We start from the raw sequence: 13,923 nt of genomic DNA on the forward strand, positions 1-13,923 counted from the left end.
TATTTTTAATAGGATAATAACTTTTCTTTATTGTATATCGTTTTCTTTCATTCTTACCTACATAGTTTTAATGAGAGGAGCGTTTTTTTTTCACTATTTTTTTTATTGTGCTTTTATATCTAATATATAATATATTGATAATTTGAGAATCAATATAATTAATAACAAAAGTAAGAACATAGATTGTGTATGGAAGCACATTATATATGACTAGTGAAAATAATATTTTTATGATAAAAAAATAATGAAAATATAATTATATAGATAAATATAAATAATAGGGTTAAATGTGTTTTTACATTTTTTAAGTTTTAGTAAAAATTAAAATTAGTTCTTCCTAAGAATTTTAGTCTTATTTAGTCCCTCAATTTTAGAATAAAAATTTCTTTTAATGTTAGTTGATAAACGTGTTTAAAACCTCAAATAAATTTAACAAAATTTGTTTAAATATATTAAGTTTACATGGTTATAAAGATGAGAAACTAAATTAGTCCGAAGATTCGAAGAGTAACTAATTTTAATTTTCAATTAAAGTTAACATATTAAAATTCTGATATAAATATTTTTATTTATTTTGTAAATTAATTTTATTTATTTATTTTAAATAATTTTAAATTTTAAAAGAATTCATTTGGAAGGTAAAATTAAAAAAAAATATGGACATAAAACAATATCTTTTACATATAAGTATAAATAATATATTATATTATTATTTTTATTTGAATGAAGAAATACTTCAACTTTAAGATAATAAAGTTAATAGTATAATTATATAAAAAATAGTGGGTGATTTATAATATATGATATGATTGAAAGTAAAATATATTTCGTTTACTTTTTTGAATTATAAAATATAATTAAAAGTAATATAGAAATATATATATTTTAAAAATAAATAAAAACTAAGATATAAATGATATATATGTAATGGGTATATTTTTCATTATCTTATTATTGTATGGTTTTAAAGCCTCATCACTTTTGAATTGATGTGTGGGTTGTCAATCCCACGAAGCACAAGAGAAAGACAATTTACAGGTGGAATGCAGACTTTTTTGTCGTCCACAAAATTATAAGAAAATAAGACAAAACAAAAATAATTGTGAAAATGAACCTCAAGCAGGTCCACTTTACACCACCCAGCACTATTCTTTTTGTTATACAACTATGATCTTATAATTTTAAAATTAATTTCCGTACACATAAGATGTTTTATACAAAAGCAGGAGAAATATTTTATATAAAATGTTTATTGTGGTAAATATAATTAATATTTACTATTTTAACAACTAAGATTACTTAATGAAATATATTAAACATTTCAACCAGGTGTTTTTGTAATATTAATTAAGATAACATTTCAGTTTAATACTTCTTCCGTTATTAATAAATATAAGACTCTGTTGCTTAATTCATCAGGGTTAAATAATGTTAATTCAATTGATAAAAGAATAAATAACAATAAATATGTATTAATTTTTAAAATTATACTTATATTTAATATTTTAATTTTTTAAAAAACTGTCTTCTAATTAAAAGTAATTCGAAATAAGTTGTTTTAAGAAAGAATGAAAGAATTATATTAATAATAAAAAATATAGTATAGTAAAGCAGTAAAAAAGAGATGGAAAGATACAAGACGCGGCGTGTTTACGAAAAACTCGGCGTGGGCGTTTGGGTTTCGCGGAAGGCTCGCGCTTGCTCACTCTCGGTCAGTCCTCTTGAAACAAAATACTACTAAAATTCACCCTAAATGCACTCCAAATAAATTCCAAACCCAAATGCATTCTCTCTTGTTGGGTAGCTAGCTTTCTGTGTTTATCCCCTTTTCTCTTTCTTTTTTTCTCTCCCAATCCAACCCAATTTCAATTGCCCAAACGCCAAACTCCAAACTCCAATCACCACAGCTCAATCACCACAGCTCAATCACCAACATCATCAACAACTCAGCGTCAGCGAGTGGATGAATCTCTGGACGGACGATAACTCTTCTGTTATGGAGGCTTTCATGTCCTCCTCCGATCTCTCCTCCATATGGCCTCCGCCGGCGCCGCCGCAATCCGCCGCCGTCTTCAACCAGGACACCCTCCAGCACCGCCTACAGGCCCTCATCGAGGGCGCCAGAGAGAGCTGGACCTACGCTATCTTTTGGCAGTCCTCCTACGACTATTCCGGCTCCACGCTCCTTGGCTGGGGCGACGGTTACTACAAAGGCGACGATGACAAGGCCAAGGCCAAGGCCAAAGCTAAAGCCACCTCCGCCGCCGAGCAGGACCACCGCAAGAAGGTCCTCCGGGAGCTCAACTCCCTCATCTCTGGCTCTTCAGCTACCGCCTCCGATGACGTAGACGAGGAGGTCACAGACACCGAGTGGTTCTTCCTTGTTTCCATGACCCAGTCCTTCGTCAACGGCGCCGGCTTGCCCGGCCAGGCCTTCTTCAATTCCAACCCCGTCTGGGTCACCGGTGGCGACCGCCTCTCCTCCTCCCCCTGCGAGAGAGCCCGCCAGGGACAAGTCTTCGGCCTCCAAACCCTAGTCTGCATACCCTCCGCAAACGGAGTCGTTGAACTGGGGTCTACCGAATTAATTTACCAGAACCCGGATCTGATGAACAAGGTGAAGGTCCTCTTCAATTTTAGCAACAACAACTTCGACATGGGTTCTTCTTGGCCTGCAACCAGCGCCGATCAAGGAGAAAACGACCCCTCCACGCTCTGGCTCAACGATCCTGAAGTTAGGGATTCCATTAACACTGTCGCAGCTACTCCTTCTGTATCCGTTTCTGTTCCCCCTCATAACAGTACTCACGGGATTTCAAAGACGATGCAGTTGGAGAGTTCTATTCAAACCCCCGGTTCCAGTACCTTAACTGAAACCCCAAGCTCTATCCACGCTGTTCCACAGAACCAGAGCGTGTTCTCCAGAGAATTGAACTTCTCTGAGTACGGTTTTGATCCCAAGAGTGGCAACACTAACAATCAGCATTCCCTGAAGCCCGAATCCTGCGAGATTCTCAGCTTCAGCGATAGCAAGAGAACCTCTTACGGGGGCGGGGGCGGGGCCGGGGCCGTCAATGGTAATTCCAATTCCAATTCAAATTTCTTCTCTGGTCAATCACCGTTTGTTGCTGTTGCGGATGAGAACAACAATAACAACAACGGGAAGAGAAGGTCACCGAATTCGCGAGGCAGCAACGACGACGGAATGCTTTCGTTCACCTCCCGCGCGATTCTTCCGGCCACTAATTTGAAGTCTGCCGGTGGCGGCGATTCCGACCACTCGGATCTGGAAGCGTCGGTGGTAAAGGACCCTGTGGTGGAGCCGGAGAAGCGGCCCCGGAAGAGAGGGCGGAAGCCGGCGAACGGAAGAGAGGAACCGTTAAACCACGTGGAAGCGGAGAGGCAGAGGAGGGAGAAGCTGAATCAGAGGTTCTACGCGCTTCGTGCTGTGGTTCCCAACGTGTCCAAGATGGACAAAGCGTCGCTTCTGGGTGACGCAATATCTTACATTACGGAGCTGAAGTCCAAGCTTCAAACTCTGGAATCAGATAAAGATGGGTTGCAGAAACAACTTGAAGGAGTGCAGAAGGAACTCGAGAAATCAAGTGATAACTCTAATCACATGAAACACGCGGGTAATAGTAACATTAAGTCGGCTAATCAGGCGTTGATTGACTTGGACATCGACGTGAAGATTATTGGGTGGGACGCGATGATAAGAATCCAATGCAGCAAGAAGAACCACCCCGCGGCGAGGTTGATGGCGGCGCTGATGGAGTTGGACTTGGACGTTCACCACGCCAGCGTGTCGGTGGTTAACGATTTGATGATTCAACAAGCGACGGTGAAGATGGGGAGTAGGTTTTACACGCAGGAGCAGCTTCGTTTGGCCCTGTCGGCTAAGGTTGGGGATGTACGATGATAACGGGTCTGCACTTTGCGGCGTTGAGTTGAGTTGAGATTATATGAATTGTGCTTATGTCATGTTAGCTAGCTAGCTAGCTCTGTGTAAGTTGTGCTGCTCTGGGATATTTTAAGCCTTCCCGGTAGCTGTTTCTGTAAAATAATAATAATGTCTTTTCTTTTTGGGTAGTAGATGAGTATGAATTTTGAGGTAATCATGTTGGGAAGCTTCATGGAGTTGTAGAACCAGCTAGGCACAATTGTCACCAAATCTGTGGGTGGAGTGGAGATAGGAGCCAGGTAAAATAGGGTATTTTTATCTGTCTAGATAATGTATATATTAATAATTATAAATGTGAAGGAACATCATGCAAGTTTTCAATATTATCATTCTTCATCTTATGAGTTTCACTCCCAGCCTGGGCTGCCATTTCAGTTTTTGGTTATTCAAATAATAATGGTTTGTTTGGGTCTCTTTCAAGAGATCATAAAATAACGCTATTCTTTCAAAAGCCAAAGACTTGTTTTCTGTTTTTTGGTTGGAAAATGCACTGCCTACCATTTACAGGATTTTGAACAACTTTATAATCTTTATCATGGAGTTGTTGTGCTTTTGCTGTTTGATCTATCATGAGAAAAATGGGTGTGATTGAGCTGATTGCTTGGTTGTCCTGGGAACCAAAATTTCCCTGCAGCTTTGAAATGATGTTCCTTTAAGCCATGTGAAAAATGCATACCAACACAAGTAAGGTCGTGCTTCTCTGTCTTTATGCTAATTGGAATTCTTTTCGAGCGTCTACATCTATGCTACGTTTTCAAGTTTTTGACTTGCTCGCACGCTGTTTTAGATCCTCTTTTATTTTTCTCATCTGGTTAGCGAGTTTCCTGATCAGGTATTCTGCTAACTACTGTTCTGACCCTACTACCAACTTTGACAATGAAAATGTCTTCCGACATGCATGGTAGAATCGAGGGGAATAAATGGGTATCGAATACTACTTTAGTCCCAAGTTGTCTGTGTACGAGGCTATGACATATGTGTTTGTGGAATCCGAATCAGTGGTAATGCACGGGAATAGCCAGAAGTTCACCATTAGAAAGAGACTCCAATGCATGGCTCTTTCTCTTAAGCTGCATTAAAAACAACATGAATTTGTTTCATTTACCAACTGTTTTTGCTATGTTAAACTTAAATGGTTATAAATGGAGTTTATCAGTATGGATATGTACTTGTGCACAGCGGGACTTTTTTGGCATTTCAGGAATCCTGGGAAATAAGCAGAATTGGATAAAACTATTTTTAAGTAAAGTTTACCACTTCTAAATATGTGAGAAGCTTTAACAAGATTTAACTGTTATAAGTTAGTGTTTCATTCAATCGTATGTGTAGTAATTATGGAATTCTGAACCTAAACAAACAAATAAATTCAGCACAAACTTAAATTAAAATCATTTGAGACCATTAATTCTCATGTCTTAATTAAGACACTGGAATGTTTACGGTTCTTTGGTAATTATATTGGAATAGCTGTAAAATGGAGAATTTCCTTTTTGATGAGCTAGAAAAGGCAAAAAGTGTTAAATGCTTTTTGAACAGAAGTAAACAAAACGTTCAAGCAAAAAGTTATCCATCTGGCTTTGACAAAACCAAACTGAGACAGGATGCATGATACAATTCCGTATGGAAACTCAACAACCGAACCGCTATACGTCTATCATTGGAATTGTACAGTTAGTTTGAATAGTTTGAATAACAACTCAGATGCCTTTATGTTTCTCCCTTCTATTAATTATTTTTCCAAAATTTCTTAAATCATCATGAGTTCTACCAAACTTATAAGGTTTCAATTTAAGCCACTCATATCATACTAAATATTAAAAAAACTGCTGTACATTTTGTCATTTTCTCCTTAGTAAGTTTCTTATCGACAAATTTTTGGAATTAGGTCGCCAAGAGAAACTAAGGCTACAATATTAAACATTATATATTAAATTGAAGGAGTAGAATGTAAAGATATGCAAGGAAAGAGGAGAGAATGGGAAGTAGATAGTGGTGGCTGTCTGTAGAAAAATGGAAAGATAAGCTATCCTCTTCATATTCACCATAATACATACAAAAACACAAAATGTTATACATACAAAGTACAAACAAAAAGTTCTCATTACTAAATTAGTTTATCTTTTAGGATTATAAATTAATAGACGCCAGGTGATGCAAAAGATTGCGTGTTCGGGAGAAAATTGAGGTGCTTCGTTTTTTTCCTTTTTTTTTTATTTTTAATTTAATACGATGAAATTGAGGTGGATGATATTTAATTTATGTGGGGTTCATATTGGTTCGTGTTGATCCAATCTGAATGATTAAAGTTAGTTGAACTGGTAAGAGCAGCTCACAAGATGTTTATTTTATAAACACAGTGGTCATAAAATATAATATTACAAGTAGGACAGAAAATGACCATAAAATAGGGTCAAATATCCTATTAAAAAAATTCAGGCACATTATTGTTTTCTGTGTTTACATAACCTTCTCCAATCGAGGCATTTGCACAAAGACTAATGTCGGATTACATCATCAGGAAATCTTTCAAATGAAATGACTTGATAAGAATTGTCCCAATACCATTTTTAAGATTATCGAGTGCATGCAATCAATGGGTAGTGCCACGAAAATTATTATAAAATTGATTATCACATGCGACAAAACATAAAGCTAGAAAAACTGTTCAGCCACTAATAATTCTAATCTCATGAATGAGATTACTACCTCTACGAGCAAGAACGAGAGGCTATGTTAACAGTGAGTTAATGTAATGTAGGTTAAAGTATAAGATATAAGAGAGTGTTAATATCATTTTATAAAGTTAACTTTATGAAATTGAGTTAAATTAAAATTTATTTTTTAATATATTTTTGAAATTAATTAATTATTGACAATAGATATGAATTTTGATGTGGAGAGATATCGAGAAATCAAATAGGAATGAAAATTAAGTTGGTGTCAAAATAATGAATATTAGGAGGTGAGAAGAGATAGTAGGATTAGATTTAAGGAGGATAGATGCTTAGGTAATGTAGCATGGAGGCTTATCCCAAGTTATATACCAACTCAAAGAATAAAAAAGGGCAACAATTTTATAAATGGGAAGATGGAATAATAATGAGGATGATATTTGAAATGGAGAAAAACAATGGTTTGAGACGAGTCAAAATTTGTTCATAATAGTTCAGTAGGTAAATTTATTATTGTTGGTAATAATCAAAATTTTTTTTCAATAATTATAGAAAAATCTATTTGTAATTGTCGAAGAAAAAATTTATCAGTTATTACAGAAAAATCTGTAATTACTAAAGGAAAAATTTGTTAATAAATTATGTCAATAAATATCACAATCTGATTTATCTTCTTCTTCCTCTCTTATTTATCTTCTTTCTTTTATTTTTCCCACTTTAGAAAATGAACTCATTACAAACAAATGTCATATTGATTCACACAATTTCATAACATGTACAAAAATTCATCATCTCACTTTCCTTTGCTCCATAATTTTATTATCACCTAATTATCATTACCACAATGTGATGGAATACCGCCAATGTCATACAGATACATTTAATTTCACCAGCACAAAAATTATAGTCAACATAGCAAATTACTCCACCACAAACACAAATCAAAAAGAGAGAAAACAAAAAGAAGAGAATAAGTGGATTTAGTTGACTTCAAATCCATTACTGTTTCACGACGATGCGCAGTGATGGAAGTGCGTGGCACGACGACGATGAACTTGGCTAGGATGAGCCCTTGCATGAAAGAATAAAAATAGAGATACTGCCCCTTCTTTACACGTGTTATAGAAGAAGATGGAGCGAATGACCCCAAGCGCGATAACGTCGATGACGATGGAGATGACAACTTGGCTTAATAGAGATGGAGATGCGTCAGAAGGGCTTGTAGCTACGATGGTATGAGCTGAGATGGGGAAGTGAGGCAAGATAGGGGTTGCCCTCAAGCTAGAGAAAAAAAGATGAAAAGAGTTTTGAAAATAGAGGAAAAGTAAGGTTTGAGGTTGTGGAATGAGAAGAGAAAATTAGGCCAGGAAGGAGAAAGAGAGTAATAATGTATGGCTCGTAGAGAGAGAAAGAGTGGACGAAAAATTTGTCGCTTTTTTTACCGACAGATTTTATTAACGAAAAAATTTGTAAATAAATGAAATATGTAATAATGATGAATTTATTGATGAAAAATCCATGAATAAGTGAAATATCATTTTTGGAATTAAAATAAATGTTGATGGTGTATTAAAGAGTTGTATTTTTAATGTTTTTGGTGATCATATGCAGGTTTTGGCCCATTGTATTATAAAGAGTATAAAGACATTTTAGTTAAGTTAGTTTAAGAAGAATACACATATAAAAACATCTTTGGTATGATTGGGATGAAATCCTTTCTTGCAACAAGAGTAGATGTTGAGAGTTGTATTTGTAACTCTTTTGTTAAATGAGTTGGAGCATCTCAAGTACACTCTCGTAGCTACATTTTTAACTGATAAAAAAAAATATAAATAACTTATTTTAATAAGATTTGTCAGACTTATTATTCTACGTACCATTCAAATGAGATTAAGTTAGATTTACTATATTTTACACAATAATATCAAATCATATGAAATTTCATTTGAACTAAGTTATTAGACTTACCATCACTTATTATGTTCTTTTTATTTTCATGTTCAATGTTATTAATGTGACCAGTCAAATTAATAATAATAGTTACCAACCTATTTATTTACTTTTCTAGTAAGTAAAAACATTAAATTGAGTTCAATTAGTAATTTAAGTGAGTTTCTTTAGTTAACAAATGTATAAAAAGTAATTAACAAAAAATAGATTGGAGAGAGGCAATGTTAATAAATATATAAGTATAAAAAAATTTATCAACTCCAATATTGGTAATTTCACTTTCTTAAGAAAAAATAATTTCAAATAATTAATTTTGGAAAGCAAATTATGTTAAGTAAACTTTTTAATCAATTTTTTTTTTTAAAAAATCCTATCTTTTGTCATCTAACACAAATTAGTTAGACTAAAACAAGTTAGCTATGAGACTACCATTCACAACAGTTAATAAAACATTTAATGAAATTATTAGATATTTAATGTTAAAGGAATGCTAATGATATACTTTTCAGTTAACTCTTTTTAATATAAACTCTTTATTCTTAATTGAAATTTATGTACAAGTCTCACTATTTTCAAAATGAAATGCATCGATCAAAGATTTGATGAGTTGTTATTTAGTACTAGACCGAATTAATTATCATAGAGAAAGTGTATTGAGAAAACAGTGTTATATAAGTATATACATTTTTCATGTGTGATACTAATGATAAATTGAATTTCTGGTTAGGTGCTTCCCTGTGTTGAAAGACCATCAACACATGGCTCTTTAATAACTTGTACGTAATAAAATTTGTTCAATGTTTATAACGTGAATAAAATTTTGAGAAACTTTAATTATTTAAATAAAATAAATAAATGATGGAGTGTAAAATGTACATGACAAAAGTTCAAATGACTATCCTTTGCATTCATATTAAATCCCTATGAATAAACATTTGATAAACATGAAGGATTTAAAAAATAAAAAATCATGTAACATAAAAAAGAGTAACAAGGTAAATGAACAATAAATTGAAAAATAGAAATCTTAATATTTGTTGGTATAATAGACAACCTGATTTATTTTATGCATAATATTATAATTAATGGTCAAAAGTGTCGAGTGACTTTATCAAATCCTCTGTAAAATTCAGAGAACAATTAATAAGTCTAAATCTAATTAATGTATGTATAACTAATTTCTTAAGGAAGTTGGCCACAAAATTAGTTAGCCTTTTGTTTAAGTATGTCACGGCATATTTAGTGTGCTTGGAAACCAATAATTCACACTAAAATTCATATATCAAATTTTATATGATATTTGCGAAAACTATACCTAATGATTTATATGACACCTTCATCAAAATTCTAAACACTCACCAAAAACATCACGCACTTGGCCTATTTAAAAATATATATTTCATTTTGATGTTTTAAATAAGTATAAGGACTACACATCACAAAAAAGTTTAAAGACTTGCATATTAATGAACTTATAATTAAAAAAAAAGTGAAAATTAAAATAATTAAAATCATTTATATGTTTTAAATATTTATTATAAGAACCTAGAAAATAGAGTATTAGAGTTAATATGTGTATTAAAATAATGAGACAAAGTATTGTATTATAAAATAATTCCATAATATAAATAGAATTTTCTAAACTCGTCTTATTACTTAAAACACACTCTATCTCTCTAAAACTCTTTATCTTTGCTTCCTCTCACATCTCTCTAATTGTTCTTGCTTCTAAGTCTTCTGTTTGACGATTAGGAAGTGTTTAGATGATCACAGCGTCAAGGTCTACAAATTTAACCAATCAATTGTTGTCTTAGAGCAAGTAAGTTTCTACTCATTTTTACCATTTAGCTTCGGTCCATGATCATGCATGGAAACTGTTTTGCATGTATCATTTGACCTTCTTTTCTTGTTTTTGGTTGATTTAGAGTTCTAAGGACTCTGTCCGTTTTCAATTTGATATCTCATAGGTTTGTCTATAGATTCCTTATGTTTCAAGCAATCGGTGAAATATATATTTGAGTTGGGCAGTTTATTGTGAGGTAAGGGAAGCTAGAACTTTTGTTTTAGTTTGTGATTATATTGTAAGAATTTGTATCTTTATGTATAGTAGTTAAATTTTGAGAAATTTCTATGTTTGGATATATAAAGATTATATGTAGTTGATGATTTGAACATGTTTTGTTGGTATGTTGGAATTGTATGTTTGTGATGTTTAAAACTGTATTGATTATGTGTAATGAAGTTATTCTAATGCTTGGAATTAAACGCAAAGTGATTGGTTAAAAGAAATGTTCTTTTTGCTTAGGTTTTAAGGTTAAAATAGGGGTTTTGATGGGTGAAATTCAAAAGTAGGTGTTGAAGTGATGAAGGAACTGTTTGAATGTTGTTATGAGGTTATTTTGAACTTGTTAACATTGTTAAATTAAATGAAATCTGGTATGAAACAGGAAAGGGGATTATTGTTGAAGTTGAAGGTATATTTAGTGTAAAAAAAAGGAGGTTTTACTGAGTGAAATTGAGATATAAGCATTGGAATGAGAAGGCAAATGGTTTAGCAATGTTAAGTAGTCAATTGATACTTGTGAGAGGTGTGTTTTGATTGAAAATTGTTATGGAGCAAAGATGTGGTTTCTTGTTGAAGTTTTAAAGGGTTTTTAGTGTAAAAAGGAGGGTTTGAGTAGTGAGAATTGGAAGTAAGGGGTGTAGACTGTTTTGGTAAATTAGGAGGTTGTTATGAAGCCTATTGTGACTTATATAAGCTGTCAAATTAGAAAAATCTAGTGTAGAATTGTTAAGGACTTCTTAGAGTGAGTTCTTAGGTGTTTTTAGCTCAATTTTAGGTTTTGCATGGTAAGATTTTGAAACAGAAGAGTTGTGAGTAATATGAGGTTTTGGAGAGTGCTAGTTAGTGTATTTAGACTTGTTTATGCAGGTTGTAAACTGGTTTGAAAGTTTAAAAGTGTAGAATTGAAATTGGGTTTTAAAGGGTCAAGTTGAGTTACAGTAGGTTGTTATAAGTTTTCTCAAGGTCTGGAGGGTCCTAAAGGCCTTTAGAAGTTTGAGGTAAAGTATTTAAAGTGAGAAAATTGACTTTGGTAACTAATGATAGCGCTAAGCGCCTAAATAGGAAGTTGAGCGCCTAAAAAGGGAGCTAAGTGCCTAAATAAGGCGTTGAGCGCCCATTTTCTAGTGGCCAGGGCGTAGAGCGCCAATTTTGGGGAGTTTTCGGGGTTTCGATTAGTGGTTTTTGACGTTCTTTAGGTCATTTTAAGGAATTTTTGACCCTTCTAGAGCTATTGATGAGGGTTTGAAAGCTGTTTTCCTTGCCTACGTATGAGTATTAAGTTGCTATAAAGAAAATTGTGTTATTATGTGAATTTTGATGACTTGTATGGGTGTTTCTAGTTATTTAATGTATAAGCAGAAGTTTCATGTGATAGTATGCAATGTTTGTGTGAAGTATATATATATATATGTGTGTGTGTGCGCGCATGTATATATACATATATATATATATATATATATATATATATATATATATGTATATCTATATATACATACATACATATACATATATATATACACATACATACATATATACACACACACACATATATATATATATATATATATATATATATATATATATATATATATATATATATATATATATATATATATATGATTATGATAAGGATACTATGATGATGAATATGTGGTTGATTATGTGAATGGTATTGATGAACATAATTTCATGACCCTCGTTGAGAGGTTACATGGTGGTGCCCTATGCTATTGTTGTATGAATGTATGAAGCTTTGTACTGGGAGTTTTCTTGATGTTCTCAATAACCCCAACTCAAGTAGAGGTGGTTGGTTATGTCGTGGAGAGTAGTAAGAAGTTTAGTCTAGGGACTTTATCTTGGCCAAAAACATTTGTGGATTAACCTTGTATGGTAGCTTAGGGTGAGCCAGTTGTATTACCACTATAAGTGCATAAACTACCCTAGTTTGACATTCATACTATATCTGGATGAGTCAAGCCTATTGATAGTTAGGTGTGTAGTATGTGTGATTCCTTGTATTGAAATTGTACTTCATGTTGATGTATTAATTGTTTTAGAATATTTGTGTTTACTCTAGCTTAGCCTTTTGCTTGTGTCTTTGTTGTTTGTTTTATGTGTTTTCTTTTTTTTGCTATAATCATTCGGTGGGTGTTAGATTTTCCTACAGCTGGAGTTAGATGGAGGAGCTGCTGATGTTTAGTAGCATTAGTTAGCTGTATTGTGTATAGTTCTGGTTAGTGATGTCCTAAATAAAGTTTTAAATTTATAGTTATGTATATGACTGTAAATAACTTTATTTTCCAGTCTTTGTCGAGTGCTCTCGTTTTATTGATTATGTGATGGATATTATATAGTTTTATATTTTGGAATGTTATATTTATATTCAATTATATATTTGATTAGCTGAGTTATAATTTAAGAAGAGATTAGTTATAATATAAAAGGAGAATTCCTTTATTAAGAAAATAATAATTGTAAAAATATAATAGTAATTTTTTATTTAAGTAATGATAATAATTTTTAGATTTTATATCAGTGTGAAGCATGAATTTATGTTATGTGTATCATATCGACTGTTTACAAAAATGATACAATCTCGCTTTTATTTATTTTCAATTATATATTTTATTATATAGTTGTTATGATTAGATATCAAATAAGTTAGTTTAGTATTGGTTAGTAGTTATTACTAGTTTATTTTTGAATTAACCTTTACATTAGTGAATATACTTTAACAGAATTGTTAATAAGTTTTTGTACTTACTATTTTAGTAGAATATTATAAATTTATTTCATTGGTTATAGTTAATTTATTTTGTTTTTAGTTATAGAGTTAAAATATAATAGAAGAATTTTTTCGTAAAAACAATTAATGCTACATCTCTTATAACTCAAACTAATGTAATGTATGTAGAGTTTTTTATATTTATTTAAACTTTAATGTTTTTATATTGATTCAAGATTATATTGTAAGATTTCATTTATATTTCATTTAATGGTATAAATTATTAAATAAAATATTATAATTTTGATAATGTACAAAGATAAAAAAATATACAAAATATTAGATATACTAATATAATATATGTACAAGATCAAATAAAAATTGAACAAGTTTTTCTAAAAACAAGAACAACTACACAAATGATTAGTTAAAATATAAATGATTACTTAGTAATATCCTCGACCTCCACTAAAGACATGTTGTCACCTAGCTTATCCTCTACTCATACCAATAGATAATTATTACGAAAGATAAATAACATAGAAGA

General features: G+C 32.1%; 1 pseudogene; it reads left to right on the forward strand.

Moving 5' to 3' along the window:
• The first annotated feature begins 1,773 nt into the window (after positions 1 to 1,773).
• LOC124830081 (transcription factor MYC2 pseudogene) lies at positions 1,774 to 4,314 on the forward strand (annotated as a pseudogene).
• Positions 4,315 to 13,923: the final 9,609 nt, after the last annotated feature.

This window comes from Vigna umbellata, chromosome 7, assembly GCF_029865625.1.
Source record: "Vigna umbellata cultivar VRB3 chromosome 7, Vumbellata_1.0, whole genome shotgun sequence".
Classification (NCBI taxonomy): Eukaryota; Viridiplantae; Streptophyta; class Magnoliopsida; order Fabales; family Fabaceae; genus Vigna; species Vigna umbellata.